Below are 22252 nucleotides of genomic sequence, written 5' to 3' on the forward strand. Positions count from 1 at the left end.
CATATAGAAGGTGTGCACGTGCCTGTAGGGGCTGTGCAAGTTCCAGGTTTAGGTGTGTGCTGCTCATGCGCTAAAACCCGGAATTTGCGATCTGTCAAAAATTCTCTTGATCCACCTCATCCCCGGGCAAAGGACTTCCGCGGCTGGTGAGTTGGGCTATTTGCCCAACTTTTTCCCAGAGAATGCCGATTAAATTCTTATGCCTGGTAAAGGCCTGCTTTTACCAGCGTAAGAGTTTAAAAAAACATTAACATATTTTTTTCATTGATTTAAATATTAAAACACATGTAAGATAAGGTAAGGTTATTTTTAGCCCCTTTACAACATCTCAAATTATTTTTCATGAATTTAAATGTTGGTTTTAAATGTTTAATTAGATTGTATTTAAATTAATTTTAAATCTATAATGTTTTTTAAAATGTATTTGTTATGTTAAATGTGTTTTTTATGTGATCCCCGTCCTTGCTTATGGGGAATCCCCATAAGCATGAATGGAGATCCCCTTCTTTCATTGGTTGGGCCGGCCCACGTGATCCCAGGGGCGCTAGCGAACTATCTGCACCATTGGGGTACGTGGGCCTCTACGCAGGCCTAAGCATTGATGCCCAGAAGCACAAGTCTCCGTGGATCCTGAGGCAGAAGGTAAATTCATAGATTTTTTGCCGGTCGGAGGCATCTGCCCGTGGGAGGCCTCCGACTGCAAATTCAGGCCCAATATTGGAAAATATAAAAGTATATAAAACTGTATAATTGCTGATTTGGCCACAACTGTGGGGAAGCAGAACTGAGGCGCAGTGCACATGCACAGTCAGACTGACAGGCTTACTATCCACAAGACCAAAATTAATATACCATCACTCTTCTGCTTGCCTTGAAAACGCTATTAATTAATTCATTGCCAGGTATGGAGCTTTTCAACCTCAACACCTTTTTCGAAGTTCCACTAGTCAGACTCAGGTATCGTCCAGACCATCTTTAAAAAAATGTAGCTTTAACTATCACAATATACAAATGACTGATCCCTAACCAGTTGGTTATGAGACATGCAAAATACAGCCCCTTGTTAACAAATCATGAAGCTTAAGCAGCACCTTACTTGGTGGCAGAAAGTGAATGGCCATTGGGGTTGCTGTTGTGTACAAACCCTCACATCTTTGAGTTCATTATTTAACTTCTAGTCTGTTCTTGCAGGAGTTGGCTGCCTGCCCTCTCCGAGAGTTTCAAGTTGGCAAGGTGTTTACCAACAATCTCTTGAGACGCGGTTCAGGGTCAATGATGAATCGGGCCAACCACTGAACAGTGGCTTTGGTACAGTGACTCCATGAAGAGCCATAATTCACACTGCAAATTAATTCCTTTGTTAAAGAATAAAATAACATTTTAGCCCTGTAGAATGTTTTTGGAAAGGAAACCAATTGGCAATTATTCCAGTCCCACTTCCAAAACTGACCACATTGCCCACCCACCAGTCAACCTGCTCTCTCGCTCCCACTGCTCCTCAATAAAATTCATCCTAATCTTTGCGCCAAGTTAACCCACTGGACTTTGACTAGGAGTGACTTCAGACAGTCAGCAGCACTTGAGTCAGTTTAAAATAAAAATACACAAGGGGACAGAATAAGGAAATTGGCAACTGATCCTTTGCACTTGGAAACGACTCAGGCTGTGAGCAGAAATCCAAAGAAAACTACTCAGTGTGAGAAAGACAACCGAACACCAGGTCAAAAGATTGTGGGTACAATGCTTGCTCCATATTAACATTACAGGTGGGGTTGCTTCCCCAGTCCGGTTCCCATGTATAGAAGTTGTCTGATACTACTAGTGGACCTCTGTTTCCACTAAGACTGAAGGTCCTTTTGATTCCTGTTGGTAATAAAATGATTACTATTTACAATAACTGTCAATTCTTGAAGAGAAGCTTTATTCCAATGAGCTCCTTTCTTCATTTATTTTTTTCTGAGTGCTAATGCGAAGCCAAAGACATGGACTGAAAAAGCATCTATAGTTCTATTTATTCAGTGATTTATCTTCATAACATGTATTTACAGAAAATTGTTTTTGCAGACATTATAGTCAGAGAGGTGTGCTATTTTGAAACCTGCAGAGATCTCTTGATGCTCAGAGGATTCAAACAACCTTATTATATCAGCTGGCAGGACCCATACTGACAGTTTATACACATGTTGTTGAGGATTAGGAGGCAGTGTGCAAGCTGGATTGGTGCCAATGATTTCAATGGCTGCCCTCACCAAGCGAAGTGTAGAGGGAGCAGAAGCTGCTGGAGTTCACTGCACTTGCTTTTCTCTGTTCACTTCAAGCATCCAGCACTTCCTTATAACAGCTCTTTCAGGATAACCTGATCCTATAAAAACCTGCTGTTACCATAGAAATGTGTTTTGTGAGGTCTGTTGAAACTCTTGCCCTATTTTTCCAGTCTTTGTTGCATTTATTTTTCCACGTTTTTGGCTGTATTTCTTCTTTGGTCGTGACAGCCTTCATTCTCTCCAAGTTTGTTATTTTTGGAAAGCGGTACTCTTTCATCCCAGCCAGCTTGGCACCAACAATTAATTCAGTGCTCTTTAATTTCCTTTCTAACTACTGTAGATATTAATGGTGGGCTGGGGGAGGGAGATGACCTTAGACCATTATAAAAAAATTATAGTGGCACAAAGTCCCCCTTCAGGAATTTTGAAAAGGCATTCAATGTACTTTAAATATCCATTTAAAGCGATCAGTCTTTGTATTTTGATATGTATTGAATTACTTTAGTCAAAATTGTTCATTAAACTAGCTCAGCATTTATGAGCCAACACACCAGTAAAAACACACTATATTTCAATTATGTTACGCAAAGAATATCTAGCCAGTTATGCGCAAAAGAAGTTACTCAGTTTGCTTCATGAATGCAGTTACTGCTTAGCCAGAGATAGATCAGTAGCAGAAAACTGACTTGAGTGTAATAAATTGCATCGTTGTTAATGACAGGGTCAATTATATTTTGCAGTGACAAATGAAATTACATATGATCATATATGATCATACCTGTCAAGACAGTTGCATTATAATACTTTCAAAACAGATATGAGGGCAACGTAGCATAATTGAGGAAGATCTCACATCAAGATTCCTTTATGGCTGTTGTGGCGGTTTTGGGTCTCACTGCAGATTTTCATATGTTAGATCGCTGTCAAATCCCAACTCTTCATATCCTCAAGAGTATCCTTGCCTTGAGGACTAGGTAAGCTTTCAGTAATGTGCCCAGGAAATGAAGATCAAACACTGTCTGGTGATTACTTTTAGCTACCGGACTTATTATATGCCTCAAACCACTCTCACTCCAGTCTTCAAATGTCACAGATTATTGCATCAGAAGTTTAAAATATCAAGTAAATTTAGATCACAAAAGTAACAAGTGGCTAAATATCAACCATATTACGTAGTCATATATTTCCAGCAGATGTCTTTGACTTCACAAGTGGGAAAAAATAATAAAAAGGTTTAAGAACAAAGCTGATCCTTTATAAATAACCTATAAATAATAGTGCTGATTTCCCCCCAACTTCTTATCCCAATTAATCTAAACTGTTTCTGAGAAATTTATACCAGGGTGAGCAGCAAGATATTTGCGCACAGCTATTCACACATGAAAATCCAGGCTTAGTCTGAACTGCAGAGGTATTGTGAGCTCCCACCTATTCAGTGCTGCTGCCTCTGGGATCTTATATGCCTGGAGGAGGGATTTCTTACATCATAATGATGCGGCCGGCATGTTGGGGTTGCCAGTTGCACCCCAGGAGGCAATGTGCTGGGAGTGAAGAGGAGGAAAGTCTGCCAGCGAGGATCCAGTGCTGGGCCCATCATGATCCATGGAGGGAAGATATTGGGAGGGAAGTGAGCGATGGCTGGCAATGGTTTGCAGTTTCAATGTGGAGCCAAGAGGCTCACTCCTGTTCCTCCTACCTCCACATTTAGGAAAATAAATATTTTTTTAATAATATTTTTGTGGCAGCCGTTAGCAGAGTCTTTAGTGACCACTGGTTTTGCTGCTTTAGGCTTGAGAAAACTGACTGCAGCATGCACGGTGCTTGCTGTGGTCAGATGCAAACCAATATGGGAATGGGGTCTGTAACTGCCATTAGGCTCGAGACTTACATAGGAATTGGGGCTAGCACTGGGTTCAGGTGTGCGCCCTCGATGACTCCGGGCCGCCTTTACCACTTTGGCACGTGTCGTTCTCTTGGGGCGGAACGAACAGCGCCTGCCACATGTCATATTGGTCCCTCCAGTGCCTGTTTTTCACCCGTGAATATGACTCATTATAGCTAAGCTGGATCAGACATAAACCTGACTCCAGACAAAATAATGCAAATGGCCATGAATACATCAGTCCTCCCAGAAAACAACTGAAACAGCCTGAAGTTGTAAGTGTTTTAGAAGTGTACTTATTCCTGATATGTAAAGGTTCTGTCTTCACGAAGGAAGACACAAATAACCATCCGGAAATACTGGGGGACCGAGGGTGTAGCGAGAAGGAGGAACTGAAGGAAATCCTTATTAGTCAGGAAACTGTGTTCCAGAAATTGATGGGATTGAAGGCCGATAAATCCCCAGGGCCTGATAGTCTGCATCCCAGAGTACTTAAGGAAGTAGTCTCAGAAATAATGGATGCATTGGTGATCCTTTTCCAACAGTCTATCAATTCTGGATCAGTTTCTATGGACTGGAGGGTAGCTAATGTAACACCACTTTTTAAAAAAGGAGAGAGAGAGAAAACGGGGAAATTATAGACCGGTTAACCTGACATCGGCAGTGGGGAAAATGTTGGAATCAGTTATTAAAGATGAAATAGCAGCGCATTTGGAAAGCAGTGATAGGATCAGTCCAAGTCAGCATGGATATATGAAGGGGAAATCTTACTTGACAAATCTTCCAGAATTTTTTGAGGATGTAACTAGTAGAGTGGACAAGGGAGAACCAGTGGATGTGGTGTATTTGGACTTTCAAAAGGCTTTTGACAAGGTCCCACATAAGAGATTGGTGTGCAAAATTAAAGCACATGGTATTGGGGGTAATGTAGTGACGTGGATAGAGAACTGGTTAGCAGACAGGAAGCAGAGAGTCAGGATAAACGGGTCCTTTTCAGAATGGCAGGCAGTGACTAGTGGGGTGCCGCAGGGCTCAGTGCTGGGACCCCAGCTATTTACATTATACATTAATGATTTAGATGAAGGAATTGAGTGTAATATTGTCAAGTTTGCAGATGACACTAAGCTGGGTGGCGGTGTGAGCTGTGAGGAGGATGCTAAGAGGCTGCAGGGTGACTTGGACAGTTTAGGTGAGTGGACAAATGAATGGCAGATGAAGTATAATGTGGATAAATGTGAGGTTATCCACTTTGGTGGCAAAACCAGGAGGGCGGAATATTATCTGAATGGTGGCAGATTAGGAAAAGGGGAAGTGCAACGAGACCTGGATGTCATGGCACATCAGTCATTGAAAGTTGGCATGCAGGTACAGCAGGCGGTGAAGAAGGCAAATGGTATGTTGACCTTCATAGCTAGGTGATTTGAGAATAGGAGCAGGCAGGTCTTACTGCAGTTGTACAGGGCCTCCTGGAATATTGTGTTCAGTTTTGGTCTCCTAATCTGAGGAAGGACATTCTTGCTATTGAGGGAGTACAGCGAAGGTTCACCAGACTGATTCCCGGAATGGCTGGACTGACATATGAGGAGAGACTGGATCGACTGGGCCTGTATTCACCGGAGTTTAGAAGAATAAGAGGTGATCTCATAGAAACATATAAAATTCTGATGGGACTGGACAAGTTAGATGCAGGAAGAATGTTCCCGATGTTGGAGAAGTCCAGAACCAGAGGTCACAGTCTAAGGATAAGGGATAAGCCATTTTGGATCAAGATGGGGAGAAACTTCTTCGCTCAGAGAGTTGTTAACCTGTGGAACTCTCTACCGCAGAGAGTTGTTGATGCCAGTTTGTTAGATATATTCAAGAGGGAGTTAGATTTGGCCCTTATGGCTAAAGGGATCAAGGGGTATGGAGAGAAAGCAAGAAAGGGGTACTGAAGTGCATGATCAGCCATGATCTTATTGAATGGTGGTGCAGGCTCGAACGGCCGAATGGCCTACTCCTGCACCTATTTTCCATGTTTTTATATGAGAAAGTTCAAATCTTACAGTAGTCTTTTATAAATCATCAGTCAGCTTTATTGTCAATTTCTTCAAATCTGTTTGTTTGTTTTAGGTATGAAGGTAGCAAAATCCATCAAGGCCATTTAATCCCAGTATACCACAGTTCCCAATACACTTATTATACTGAAGTATTATATGTTACACATCTTATCAGCGGTGCTGTCAGGTGCTGTTGTTGTAAGGGCTGGAGTGAAGGCCAAGTATTTTACTTCTGTCAAGTTCTTTTTCTGTGGCGATCTAATTTCAGACAAAGTGGTGAAATCATAGCTCCAATTAATCTAAGTCCATTCAGAGCAGGAATGTTTAGAAGTTATCTTTCCTGGCTGGCCCAAAATGTTATTCATCCTGAGATATGTGTGATATTCCCATTGCACATATTGGACAGTAGTCAAGATTGGTTGGTTCTGTATTTGCAATGGTGCTTCATTTGCTTTATCTTCATCTTCAGTGGCAGTGTTGTTCAATAAATGAGGTGATGCAGGCTTCTGGGGTCACTCACCTTTCCCAGTGGTGCAGTGTTTCACTTACTGACCCTATAATGACCTTCCGCAGCGACTAAGAAAAGATGAGTAGCCAGAAAACAAAGTTGGAATCCATAACTTGAAAACAATTCAAGTAGGGCATTAGACTCCTGTTTTTACCAGTACCGTATCTATTTCTGACTTCAGCACAAAAGGGTGATTTCTTCACTGTGATCCCATCCAAAATTGGGCGGGATTGCAGCAGAGAATGACAGGGAATGTGGGCGGTGAAGTCTGCAGCTGCCTCACCACCCAATTGGGATTTCACTCCCCCTGCCCCAGCTGGGACCGTCTGCTCCTTCCCCACTCAACGCATGTAAATAGGAGCAGGAACCTGGTCCATGTCACAGACCCGTGTCACTGACTCATATCCCTGGCAGATTTGCCTCCCATCCACCTGTGTTACAGGTGCTGCCATGTGGAAGGGGCAGTAGACCCCAGGAAACAGCGGTAACAGCTTTGAGATTCTCTCAATGGAGCAAGAGGGACATGTAGCAAATACCCTTCCCTCCATTCCTCCCCCCAACACTTAACTACTGAAGGTCCTGGTCGCAGCTACGGCTTTCATTGGGACATCTGCTTGGAACGTTAGGAAGCTTCAGCCTTTATAGTGGCATTCATGCCAAGATTTCCCTCCCTCAGACTGGCGGGCTAATTCTTCACAGTAAGAATCGCACCGCAGTCTGCCATGCAGACATATAGAAACTCCTGACGGAAAAAAAGGTGGAGGTTAGGACAGATACGAAGGGGTGGAGAGAGGTCACCACCAACCCTGCTGGAACTCTGCCCCAAAGAAGAGAAGCCCCCAAAAATTCTGAAGCAGATTGTTGGGGGGAAGAGAAGAAATTTGTATTAAAACATTCAGAGTCGCATTCACACATACATGCATATTTTATTTTGTTAAATCAAATCCAAACAGTTTGAATGTTCAATTGACCTAGCTTCAATAGCTATTTGGAAAGAAAATTGCAAATTTCCACGACCTTTTGTGTAAAGAAGTGCTTCCTGGCATCACCCCTGAACAGCCTAGCTCTTATTTTAAGGTTATGCCTCCCTGTTCAGGAATCCACCAGCATAGGAAATCATTTATTGCTATCTACCCTATCAACTGCTTTAATCATCCTAAACATCTCAATTAGATCACCTCTTAATCTTCCTTACTCATGGGAATATAAGACTAGCCATTGCAACTTGTCCTCCTAATGTAACCATTTTAGCCTTAGTGTAATTCTGGTGAATCTGGGCTGCACCCCTTCAGGGGCAATATATCCTTCCTGAGGCATGATACCCAGAACTGAACTAAATGGGGTCTAACCAGAGCTTTGTACAAATGTAACATAACTTCCAACCCTTTGTATGCCAGCTCGCTTGAGATGAAAGCCAACATTCCATTAGCTTTTTAATTATTTTTTGCATTTGCTTCATGGGTTCTTTTCTTAAGAATTCATAGCAACACATTGCTATTAAAAACAAGTTGGTTTATTAGCAAAGGTTTACCAATCACACTACACATTACCAGTTCATTCATCAGGCTCACCACCACATGCCTCATCATGGATTCCCTAAACCCAACTGGCTGGGGTTTTATTGAGTCTTGTGATGATCATGTGACTGGCTGAGCCACTCACACTTCAACAGCTTTACCAACCTGGGAGCATACGCACAGGGGCATACATTACACCTGTCCACTAGATTTAAGTGATTTCTGAACATGGACCCCTAAATCTCCCTGCTCCTTCACAGTTCCTAGCTTCTAAATATTTAGAAAATACTCTGATCTATATTTTTTAGGTCCAAAGTGGATGACCTCACACTTCCCCACATTGAACTTCACCTGCCACAGTATTGCCCATTCACTTAATCCATCAATGTTCCTTTGCAACTTTCTGCTCCCATCTACACTGTTTACTGTACCACCTAACTTGGTGTTGTCAGTAAATGGGATATATGGCTCTCAATTTCTTCATTTAAGTCATTTATAAATTTAGTGAAAGGCTGAGGCCCCAGCGCAGATCTGTGGGGGGCATTATTAGGCACATCCTACAAATTTGAGTACATATCCATTAACCCTACTTTCTGTTTCTTACCTCCTAATCAGTTCTCTGTTCATGTCCATAGGTCACCATTAATTCCATGCGCTCTTTTTTGTTAACGGTTTCTTATGTAGAACCTTATCGATTGCCTTCTGGAGGTCCATACAAATAAATCCATAGGCACTCCCTTATTAATCATGTTAGAGACCTCCTCAAAAAATTCAATCAGGCTCATTAGACATCACTTACCCTTTATAAGGGGGTGCTATGTTTGACATGTACAGTGTGAATGCCTGTAATTTAATGTTAGATGCAAAGACCAAAACTGGAACAATATTATGGCATTGAAACTCCCTTCCAGCATGTAGACACTGTGTGCCAGCACAGGAATATTGATAAGCCTTATCAGAAGATTCCTCATGTGGGGTTAAAGTTAAGATTTTTTTGGTGAAACAATAATTATTAACATCAAAAGAATCCCCCTACAGTAACCAAATCACACTATTCTGATTTGTGACACTAATGCTTCCCAACAATCCAACCCTTGTTTTGATGTCCCAAGATTCATTTCATTTGCATCTACTCTTCCTCCCTGCTGGTTAAAATTTTCAATCATACCCATCCCATCGGCTGAAGATTCCAGGCTTGCCTCCTCCTCTCCAACTGGCTCAATTTTCTGGACCATGTCATTCCCCCTCCCATTGAGAGCATATCCCAGGCAGAGAGGCATTCCTTTGCCCTCCTTCTCCCCTCTCATCCTCTCCCACTCCCACTGCCTCCCTCTCTTCTTTTCTCTTGTGCTCTGCCTTGTTCTGTCCCTCTACCCCTCTCTCCTTTCTCTCTCTCTCTGTCCACTCCCTCTTCTCCTCATCTTTCCACATCCCTATCTACCCTCAGCCATCTTGGCCCAATTATTTCCCTGCTCTCTAAGCCTGCTTATTACAAATACTGCCCTTGGTCTTGACTCCTCATAGGAGATTGCCTTTAATAAAGCAGGTTCAAATAATTCTCTGAAATCAAATGACCCTATGAACATAAATCATTTCTAAGTGATTTAACGCATCATCGTACCTACCCGAATTACTTGTAAGAATCACTTTTTAAAGTAATGAAATTGAAATTACATCTTTTAAATTACCTTTGCATATGTTGTATAAAGAAAGTAAACACAATGAACAGTAGAACAATACACTGTTGATTCCATTTATGAGGAAGTCCTTCATAACTTTTTAATCCTTAGATTGTCAGCAGGTCCTGGAGAATTCCAATTGCTCTGTATCAACCAGTTTTGTTTGTTTTCAACTAATACACATGAGGCACTGAAATAACACAACTGTTCCAGCAATTAATAAATATTAAGAGAAGCTTTATTGCTGTAATATTAGCCGAAGCTACTAATGAGCACTTAAAATTTTAATTAAAAATAAAAAAGTACTTAATATCTGTTCTTGAAGTTGTCATATTCACCCAAGAAAAAACAAATCCTTTCTTTCTTTCTCATGACGCCCATTGTTCATTTTATAGGTGGGAAACATTTTTTAATATCCATTGGCCAAAAACTGCGCTTAAAGATTGTTTCTTTAGCCAAATAAAGTTGCACCATAGATAATTGATATCACAGATGTAACCAGGCTAATCTTAGCTGTGTAAATATGCAACAAACATGGAAAGGCTTCTTCCAAATGAGTGTACTCAGTATCTCTGTTCTGATGAAGAGTCATCGACCTAAAACGTTAACTCTGTTTCTCTCTCCATAGATGCTGCCTGACCTGCTGATTATTTCCAGCATTTTCTGTTTTTATCTCTGTAGCACTATAGCGTTAAATAACAATTTATTTGTAATTATTTATATATCCAAGTTTAATTCATGCAAGTCAGATTTTTCAAAACGGCAAACAAAGAATTCTAGAGAATCATGTGAGACCCTCAGTTAAAAACATAGGAGCTCAAAATCCTTGGCTCTGTTCTACCGACAGAACAGGTGCCAGTGACCTCTGCTCCTGACTCCATGGATTTGTCAAGAATGCATTTGTTTACATATGTTGGGCATGCAACTGCACCACTATGGGTGCATCGTGGGTGCCTGCCTGGGAGTAAGGGATAGGAAAAACTGTGCTGGCAAATCACTCAATCGGTAGCTGTCACCACTATCCAAGAAAATCATTTTAATTCAAGGTCCCTTTTTAAGGAGATGATATTACGCATGGGCCAGGCCCAGATCGTTGGCTGGGTCCCACTTCCATCGCATGAAACAACCTGAATCCATGATCATCCCAGCAATCCAGGTCTCTAGGTGGTAGGAAGTCAAAGTCGAGGAAAGTTATGAATTAGATTCTGTCAGCCCCGCACCCTCTGACATAAAGGGTCATGTTTGGGGTGGGTGGAAAATCCACCCGTTCTAAGCCCCTGCATGAATTTTCAGCTGGAATCTGAGTGGAAACATTTCAGTAGATTTCCAACTTACCCCTGGCATTGCAGATTAGTTGGCCATTACTGAAACAGCCCAATTTTCATTTCCATTTATTTCAGCAGGCAGCTGATCTGCAATGTCAATTTCACACCCGGGCTACAAATTAAAAATCTACCCCACAGTTTTTGGGTTTCTGTCAGAATTTCTACTTTCTGCTTGATCACCTGTGCCCGACTTTTACTCAAGCACTGCCATGGACATAACAGATTTACGAACATAAGAACATAAGAAATAGAAGCAGGAGTAGGACATTTGACCCCTCGAGCCTGCTCCACCATTTAATAAGATCACGGCTGATCTGATCATGGAATCAGCTTCACTTCCCTGCCCGCTCCCCATAACCCTTTACAAAAGCAAAATACTGTGGATGCTGGAATGTGGAATAAAAACAGAAAATGTTGGAAATCTCAGCAGGTCAGGCAGCATCTGTGGAGAGGAAGCAGAGTTAACGTTTTGACAAAGGGTCATCGACCCGAAACGTAAACTCTGCTTCCTCTCCACAGATCATGCCTGACATGCTGAAATCTCCAGTATTTTCTGTTTTACTCCATAACCCTTTATTCCCTTATCGCTCAAAAATCTGTCTATCTTCGCCTTAAATATATTCAGTGACCCAGCCTCCACAGCTCTCTGGGGCAGAGAATGCCACAGATTTACAAACCTCTGAAATAATAAATGCCTCCTCATCTCAGTTTAAATGGGTAGCCCCTTATTCTGAGACTATGCCCCCTAGCTTTAGTTTCCCCTATGAGTGGAAATATCCTCTCTGCATCCACCTTGTCGAGCGCCTTCATTATCTTACATCTCACGATAAGATCACCTCTCATTCTTCTGAACTCCAATGAGTATAGGTCCAACCTACTCAACCTATCTTCATAAGTCAACCCCCTCATCTCTGGAATCAACCTAGTGAACCTTCTCTGAATAGCCTCCAATGCAAGTATATCCTGCCTTAAATACAGAGACCAAAACTGTACGCAGTACTCCAGGTGTGGCCTCACCAATACCTTGTATAGTTGCAGCAGGACTTCTCTGCTTTCCTACTCTATCCGCCTTGCAATAAAGGCCAACATTCCATTTACCTTCCTGATTACTTGCTCTACCTGCATGCTAACTTTTTGTGTTTCATGCACCAGGACCCCCAGGTCCCTCTGTACTGCAGCACTTTGCAATTGTTCTCCATTTAAATTATAATTTGCTTTTCTATTTTTTCTGCCAACGTGGATAACCTCATATTTTCCCACATTATACTCCATCTGCCAAATTTGTGCCCACTCATTTAGACTGTCCATATCCCTTTGTAGATTTTGTGTCCTCCTCACAACTTGCTTTCCCACCCACTTTTGTATCATCAGCAAACTTGGCTACATTACACTCGGTCCCTTCATCCAAGTCATTAATATAGATTGTAAATAGTAGAGGCCCCAAACCAATCCCTGCGGCACCCCACTAGTTACCGTTTGCCAACTGGAATATGACCCGTTTAACCTGACTCTCTGTTTTCTGTTAGTTAGCTAATCCTCTATCCATGTTAATATATTTCCCCCAACCTTGTGAACTTTTATCTTGTGCAGTAACCTTTTATGTGGCACCTTATCGAATGTCTTCTGGAAATCCAAATACACCACATCCACTGGTTCCCCCTTATCCACCCTGCTCGTTACTGTAATGTATGACAATAAGGTCTGCCCACCACCAGGAGGCACCACTGTTGGAGGTCCTAGGGTCATAGGTACACTCGTGCTGGGCCCGGTATATAACCTGAACTTCACCTTTGTATCTTCACTTCTGGAAGCCATTAAAGACTGACCAGGTTACACCTAGTCACTGGCTCACAGTACGGAGTTCATTGTATCATTTCATACACTACAACTAGCGACGAGGCAAATATGAACCTATGCAAAAGTATGGTGAGCACAGCACGATTGAGTGCTCTTGGAATTCTCGAGAGATTCAATGAGGAAGAGGATTGGGGAGATTTCACGGATCGTCTTCACCAGTATTTCATGGCAAATGACCTAAACAAAGACAAGGATGCAGAGAAGTGCAGGGCAGTTCTTCTCACTGTCTATAGTCCCACGATCTATGCACTCATCAAGAATCTGCTCTCACCCACTCTTCCTACAGAAAAGGATTACGAAGAACTGTGTGCTCTAGTTCGGGAACACCTTAAACCCACAGAAGGAATCCTCATATCCAGATATTGTTTCTATACACACGTTCGTCCAGAAGGCCAGGACGTAGCAGCATTTGTTGCCGACCTGAGGTATCTTGCAGGGCCTTGCAAATTTGGGCCTGCGTTGGAAGACATGCTGCATGACTTTTTTGTGATCGGGGTCAACCACGAGGCGATCTTAAGTAAGCCGCTGGCTGCGGAGACACCGGACCTCAGCAAGGTCATCACCATCGCCCAGGCTTTCATGTCCACGCCGAAAAGCACGAAGCAGATATTGCGACAAAACAGGAACACCACGGCAAGTACTGTGTACAAAATTGTATCGACGGCCGGCAGAGCTGCACAAGGCAGGGCCTACTCAACTGTGTCTGCAAGACCGGGAGCCGCTCAAAGTTCACCATCGAGGGCCTACTCGACTGCGTATGCGAGAACAGGAGATGCTCAAAGTTCACCATCGAGGGCCTACTCGACTGCGTATGCGAGAACGGGAGATGCTCAAAGTTCACCATCGAGGGCCTACTCGACTGCGTATGCGAGAACAGGAGATGCTCAAAGTTCACCATCGAGGGCCTACTCGACTGCGTATGCGAGAACGGGAGATGCTCAAAGTTCACCATCGAGGGCCTACTCGACTGCATATGCGAGAATGGGAGCCGCTCAAAGCCTGCCAGCAGGCGCAAATCAGAGTGTTGGTTTTGCGGGGGCAATCACCGACCCCATTAGTGCCGCATCAGGCAGTATGTATGCAGAGGGTGTGCGAAGACGGTGCATCTTCAGCGGACGTATCCGCAGCAGAGCAAGCAAGCTGCAAAACAACATGTGGATGACAATAAATTCAGCATGGATCTGCCGATGCAGTCCGAGGCATTTGAGAGCTCCGAGGAAGAAGTGTATAGCGTACGTGCATTCCTAACAAAGAGCCAACCGATAATGATGGAGGTAAAATTAAATGGCGTGCCGGTATCCATGGAATTAGACACTGGTGCGGGTCAATCGATAATGAGCCAGAGGACTTTCGAAAAGCTGTGGGAGACCATGGCAGAGAGACCCAAGCTGAGTCCGATAAATACGAAGTTGCGTACCTACACCAAAGAGCTCATATCAGTGATTGGTAGTGCAGCAGCAAGAGTGTCGTATGAGGGAGCGGTTCATGATCTACTGTTATGGACTATTCTGGGCAACGGCCCATCGTTATTCGGCAGGAGTTGGCTCGAGAAAATAAAATGGAAATGGTACGATATCAAAGCTTTGTCATCAGCGGATGAAGATTTTTTGCTCCAGTGCTGAGCAAATTTCCTTCACTGTTTGAACCGGGAATTGGCAGCTTCAAAGGGAGCCAAGGTGCAGATTCACCTCGGCCCAGATGCAAGGCCCATCCATTACAAAGCCAGGGCGGTCCTGCACATGATGAGAGAAAAAGTTGATTTCGAATTGGACAGGCTACAATGCGAGGGGGTCATCTCACAGGTCAAATTTAATGAATGGGCCAGTCCCATTGTTCCGGTGCTAAAGAGCGATGGCACGGTCCGGATTTGTGGAGATGACAAGGTCACGATCAACCGAGTTTCGAAACAAGATCAGTACCTACTACTGAAAGTTGATTATCTGTTTGCAACGCTAGCCGGGGGAAATTATTCACCAAATTGGATCGAACGTCGGCCTACATGACACAGGAACTGGTTGAATCATCAAAAAAACTTACGTGCATCAACACGAACAAAGGACTGTTTATTTACAACAGGTGCCCTTTTGGCATTCGTTCAGCGGCAGCCATATTTCAGAGAAACATGGAAAGCCTATTGAAATCCATCCCCAGGACCGTGGTATTCCAAGATTACATCCTAGTCACAGGTTGTAACACTGCCGAGCACCTGCACAATCTGCGTCGTCTGGATAAATTGGGACTCAGGCTGAAACATTCGAAGTGAGTTTTCATGGCACCAGATGTTGAATTCCTTGGACGAAAGATTGCTGCCGACGGAATCAGGCCTACAGACACGAAAACAGAGGCCATCAAAAATGCGCCCAGGCCCCAGAATGTGACGGAGCTGCGTTCGTTCCTGGGTCTTCTCAACTACTTCGGTAACTTCTTACCCAAATTGAGCACAGTATTAGAGCCTTTGCACAAGCTGCTCAGGAAAAGAGACGACTGGGTGTGGGGTGAACTTCAAAGACAGAGCCTTTGAGAAGGCTAGAAATTTGTTGTATTCCCACAAGCTATTTGTACTGTATGACCCATGTAAGCATCTAGTTTTGACCTGTAAGGGATGGCCCCGGGGGTCAGGTTGACCTCTGACCTACTTGAGCGGTTCGAATCGCTCCCACTCCCTTGGGTTGTAGACTCTGGATTTATTTGGGGGTGTGGGTGATAAAATGCAAAAGACCACTGGTTTGGTGCAAACGAACTTTGATTTTATTAAATATAAGAAAATACAATGTCACACTTATAATTACACTAATAAAGAACAGTACATCACACATTCAAAGGGGTTGTAGTGAAAATTACACCTCCCACCTCCCAAATACCTAATACTGGCTAGGTTGGACTCCACGGCAGACCAGGATTATGCTTCCCAATCCTTTCTGGTCAGTTAGCGGTAGTTTGCGGTTTCGGGGTTCATTGAATTCTGTAGGTTCTGCTTGCCGTACCCCGAACGTCGGAGAGGACTTCTTACTGCACAATCTTCAGTTGGGTTGAGTCCGCTGATGCGGTAGGGCGCGTTTTGGATTTGTGGGGTAAGTACCCGCTTTCCTTCATTAGAAATAGGTTCAAAGTCTCTTTCGGTAACGTCTTCGCCTGTTGGTAGTCAGGCCTAGATTGTAGAGTGGAAACTTTCGATTCTTTGGTTTCTTCCTTGTGGAGTTTAATTTTGAAATTGGTATATCGCTGAATTTTCGGTGGTAGCACGTTGGCTGTGATTGATTGCTGCTGCGATGGTGATGTTCTTCCTTCCCTTTTCGATTTCAGGATGTCGAGGCTGGAGAAGTTAGTTTACAATTGTCGCGTTGGTTTCTCTCCCTTTTTGATGACATAGGCTTAGTACGGCATACCCTGGGGCCAGTTATACTGTCGGAGCTGTCCTAATCTTCGCATCAAATCAGACCAAAATGTTTTATTTAATTTTGGCGGACTCGACATTTCTTTGTAATATTTTGGCGGGCTCGTTAAAAGTTAATATGTCTCGGGTGGGTTGATCTTCTAAATCTGTTTCTTGCTGGAAATATTAGCTTGGTAATTGCAATGTTCTTTGTGCTTGGTTTTTGCATGCAGGCTGGAATGGGCCTTTTGTTTTTATGCATAGGCTGAAAATGGCTTTCCAGGTTCAGGTTGATAGCTGGCCATCTCTGAGTTAATTGTTGCAATGTTAATGTCTCTTGTGGAGAAGGCTTTTCGAGTATCCATTTTCCAGACAATTTACTTTAGTCTCAATGCCCCAGACAGTTTCAATAATCAAACTGGCTTCTTCAGTTCTCTAGACCTGCCCACAGACTTAATTTGTCTTGTAGAATTCCAAATTCAATTAAAGTTCGTAGTTTCTTCCATGAGCATTTTAGGACTTCAAACTTACTGGTAGATAGTTCCAAATTAAATTTCCTTTCCAATGAATCTAAACACTTGTGTGGGAGGGGTTTCCCACGAATTTTGTCCTTCTCTTACAGTCCCCCCTGTGACACTCTACACACTTGAATGTCATGCAAGGTAAGCAAAATTCCTGACCCCAAGAGCCAACCTGCCCAATATTTACCTAGCTAAACATTAACGTGTATCCCCCTTTGAAATGCAATGCAGTTTACAGGTGAATACAGTCATTACAATTCGGTCACAGCGTAGAGGGGTCCGACGCCCCTCCTTTACTCTGTTTTCACAGTAAAATAACGATATATAATCAAACACAACTTTTATTACAGTAAAAATAAAAGCTTCATAGTCAAATACAATCTTAAGTAACGCTCTTACAACACTCGATATTTGCGTTCCACAGCAGGTACACAAATACAAATTAAACATGGTCGTATGGTATCACCCCTCCCTGTGCGATTCCCAAGTTCGGCCAAGGAGCGTACAGCACCCTTTGGTGCCTGACCTGACGGCCTCTGCGTTTCACTTGGCACGTGAGACACCATAAGTAAAGAATAATCTCGAGTTGACAGATAACTAAAGTGTGGGAAGCAATTCTGATCCAGACTGGGACTTCTATGTTTCTGAAAATGTCCCACCAAGGCGGGATTGTAATCTTGAGAATCTTTCTCCCTATCTCAATTGTTTTCTGTTCTAGAGTATAGAAATGTTTTTGCGAAATTATTACAGCTTTTAGCAGAGCGGTAAGATATTCGGGTAGAGGGGGAATTGCATAGCCAAAATATACTACATAATCCTGCAGGTTTGTAATGTTTTCCTTCACAGTGAGGTGGACAGTGGAGGGTTCAGGAATGGGAACAATCCGTTCCTGGGCCACTTGACCTGATGCCTCAGGTTTGAAGCAAAAACTGCTGTCACTCACCGGACACCAGAAGTGTTCATGTTAACAGTGGGGTACACTGGTGGTGACACACTATGTCCCACCCCCTATGTATGCTACCTGTGGAGGGTCATTACCACCATGGTGCAGTTAATAGGCTGCGGACCAGCAGCTTAAACCCACATTGTGACTTTGAATGGGCACTCAAGTACTGGGGACACAGTATTACGTGTGCACCCTGGCTCCAGGACCCGGAGAGGTCAGTATCCATCAGAGCATGCTCCCACTTTATGACATATGTTGGGATCGCTGTGAAACGAATGTGGGCATCTCCTTGAATAACTCCAATGTTCTCCACCCGGTATACCGGTGCGGGTCGGGCTGTCCCACCCATGACCGGCATCCTTAATACTATTCCCATAATGGTGTGGTTAGATTTCCCACAGTTTACTGGGACAGGGTAGGCTTCAGAGGCTAGGCGGAGCTGGCACGGGCTTAGTGAATTACTGTACGGGTGGAGGGCTGCATGGTGCTTGTTACTGATCCAGGAGGGGGCTGAACCTTGTTTTAGATCCTGCAGGTTGTTGCGGCCTTCGCCCAACAACCATGCCCCATAAAGACGCACACCTCGTTCTGTGCAGCCTGGTCCAAAGCATTTCTATCCTCCAGTATGAGTGCATTCCCTGACTGTGCATGTTTTTCCAGCTGAGCCACAATTTCTTTTAAATGAACAGTCATAGCCTGGTCCTCATGTAGCTCTGAGCCTACTACTGTGTTTTCTTGTTTCAGGATTTTCTTCACTTGGTTCTTTAGACCGTTTATCTGTGTGCAGTTCTATATCATCTAGGCTATTTATTACAGAGGATCCTGTATTGTAGGCAGTAAAAATGTCATTTATGATGACCCTTCTAGGTCTCCCTGTGCCCATGGTGTCCCGAGCGTTTAGGGTGTATAAATCTGCTTTGGCTACATTCCCAAAGTCTAACTTATAAAATTTCTTGAACATTTCTCTAAGAAGGGCCTGGTATAGCAGTTCTGTTTCCTTCGGGCACTATGCAGGTAAGTGTACCTCGGTAAGGTTTAAAATTACTGAAGCTACTGCATAGTGTACCCCCTGGTATAACACCTTTTCAGTCAGTACCAATACTAATCTGTTCCCTGGTCTCTTGTGGTGGCAGGACACCTTTCTATTATTGTGCGTATTGGCAGGGTTGCGGGTAAGGATTTCTTAATGTGTGCTCTGAGTTCGTTGGTGTTAATTGGGAGTGGGGAGTGTGGGACCGCACACCCATGTAGGCTGCAGTTCCACCCCATCCCTTCCCCTTCATCTTGCCATTGCCTAGCGAAGGCGATTGATATGCCTGTGGAGCAAATGTTCTCTGATCCCCACATGCAAACGGATATTCCCTGTTCAGATTCCCACCACTTGTCCCAACACACTTTTACTCTTCCCCGTGTCCCCGTGATGGTGCGGTACACATAATTACCGAGTCTTTCCCAGTCCGATTCCTGGTCCCACGCGTTCTTGCTGAGCTTTCTGAGCCACCACCGTCTTCCCAGGGGAATCTTTCCTTTGCAAGTCAAACATACACATTTTCTCCCCATAACACTGACTCGGGCAGCGACGATCCATATCCAGGGGCATGGAACTGAGGTTTCCCCATAGGTAAACCTTCCTGGTTGGAGTAGCGAGCAGAATTAGATCCCATCCACCCTGGCCACCTTCACTCGTGGGCGTAACCGGCGAGTTCTTCCACACCGGTGTGCCGCACCCTGCAGTCACGATCGGTGCTCCCTCTCCTGAGGACCCATAAATGAGGCATTCTTCCACGTCTCCTCAGCCGCCGCTGCTCATCCTTATCAGGATGAGCAGGAACAGGTCCCTTCTCATGTTGTTCTCTTTCCTGTAGGGAGACAAAAACAGATTGTCCAGCCCTGAGAAAACCTCTCTGACTTGACAAAGATGACCGAGTTCCAATTTGGGCTCATTTCTTCTCAGACACACAATGCAGTCTTTAATTGACTGGCTGCCTTATTCGGTTCCCTATGGAACTGGTGTCTGCCTTTAACTTTTGTCTTACAGCTGTTTTACTCTTATCTTACCGGTGCTTCCTTAATAGCTATACCAGTTGATTCTTCCTACTCCCGGGTGTTACTCGGCCTGTGCCTCTTTTAATAGCTGCATAGGTGGATTCTTTCTCTTACCCTTGGATGGGCTTTTACACATTTTCCCCAATAACTATTACATATGTTCCTATCATTACACAGATAATCCTACACTACAGTAGATCCTTACTAAACATACTTTAATTCATAAAAGCAAATATTTATATACATCTGCCACCCGTCTCCAGGTGGCCAGGTTAATTGCTGTCCTTCTCCTTTCTCCTCTGGCCTTTGAGTTTCCAGCGGGACTGGTAGTAAGTCGGCCTGTACCACAGGAGCTGGAGTGTCCTGACCGGACGTTGGTCTGAGTCCCACACTATTGGGGAACGCTCCCTCCAGTGCTACAGCACACCACTCCTTTGGGGGTGGCTGCATGGTTCATCTTGTCGCCTGGGGGTTCTGCCTGGTCGAGGGCTGCGGGCTGGGGACTCCCAATTGGTGGCTGGTCCACCACCATCTTTTCTGGGGTTCCCTCATTTCCCGAGGCTACCGGCTGGCGGTCCCCGCTCACAGGCTGGTCCCCGACCTTAGGTACCCTTTTGCGGCTGGTCCCTTTCCCGGGGCTGAACCATTTAAATTAGGGCGCTGGTGACCATGGTGTCCTTGGCTGTGGTGTGCGGGGAGTCCTTCTTAAGGCTCTGGCTACTGGGGGTGCGTCCGAGTCCCAAATGATTGGGGGATAGCTCCTCCAGTAACACAGTCCACTGCCCCTCTAGGTGCAGTGTGTGGATCTGCCACGTCCCCTATGGGATTTCCACAGTCGGGAGCTGCTGGCGAGGGATCCCTGTCTTTATTACGGTTTACTGTTTTTGGCTGTCCCTTATGTTTAGCTGCTGTCCCTGGGTTGAAAAGTTTGCACTGGTTTATGTGGAACCACTTTGTATGACGGGTCATTTTTATGGCATAGACAATGGGGCTTGTCTTGTCGACAATGTGATACGGTCCTATGTACAGTGCCTCAAAGACCCCTACTCTAGTGTAGTTCCTTACCATAACCTGGTCCCCTATCTCCCACTCGTGATGCTTGTGGGATTCTAGCAGCAGTCAGTTGCTCCGATGCTGTTTTCCCATGTTGTTAGCAACCTGCCAGTGAATCTGTTTAAGGTGTTCAAACAGATTCCTGACAACGTTGTCCCAGTTCGCTTCCCTAAGCTGACCTTCCATGAGTCCTGGGGCTAACACATGGGTGGGGGTTCACATGGCTTTGCCGGTCATGAGCTTATATGATGAGTACCCCGTGCTCTTTGACTGGCTGGCCCGGATCCCCATGAGGACCAGTGGTAGGACCTCTACCCACCCCTTGGGTGACTCCCCTGTCTCTTTGCGCAGCCTTTCTTTGATAGTGCGGTTTAAACACTCCACAGGCCCGGATGACTTACGGTTGTGGGTGACATGCCATTGCCCTTTCATGCCGAGTACCTTAAGGGACTCCTGCATCACCTGCCCGGTGAAGTGACTCCCTTGGTCAGACTCCACATATTGTGATAGTCCCCATCGAGAGAACACTTCTCTGACCAGGATCCTAGCTGTTCCCAGGGCAGTGGCTGCTCAGCATGGGAAGGCTTCCACCCATTTGATGAATGTGTCCACCAATATTAGGCAGTACTTGTAGCCTCCCTGGGCAGTGGATAGGGACCTGATATAATCGATCCGGATCGACTGCCAGGGTCCCTCTACCCTGCGGATGTGCACCCATGACGGGACCAGATAGCCGGGTACTCTGTACACGAATTGCATGTGAACATACTGTCCGAGCAAATTGTGTATGGGGTAGAGAATTCCTCGGGGTGTGTGACTATGTACACCACCGCAGACAGATCAGCATGCTGGGTGCTCATAGTACTGGGGAGTTTAATCGCCAGGGCAATGCTTGCCTCTGGGTCATGAACTCCGCAGCCTGTGAGTCGTTCACCCACAGATACCGTGCTTGAACCGTCCACATAGATCTCTTGGCCTGTGGGGTGTAACCCAGCCCGAAAGCCTATGTTAATTTCCCATACCCCTTCCATGGAACACCGGTAGGTTGTCCCTGGATAGATCATGTTGGCTGCGAGTCTTGGCTTGCAGAGACCCTTTACCCTTAGATCCATTTGAGAGAGAAGCATGGTCCAGCAGGCAATGTGGGCACTGCTCACTGTCCCGTCCTTGATTCTCCAATCTAGGGTGGGCGTATGGTGGGTAAGGAGTGTGATAGGGGACCATCTTGTGAAGATCAGTGAT

Source organism: Pristiophorus japonicus, chromosome 2 (assembly GCF_044704955.1).
Source record: "Pristiophorus japonicus isolate sPriJap1 chromosome 2, sPriJap1.hap1, whole genome shotgun sequence".
Taxonomy (NCBI): Eukaryota; Metazoa; Chordata; class Chondrichthyes; family Pristiophoridae; genus Pristiophorus; species Pristiophorus japonicus.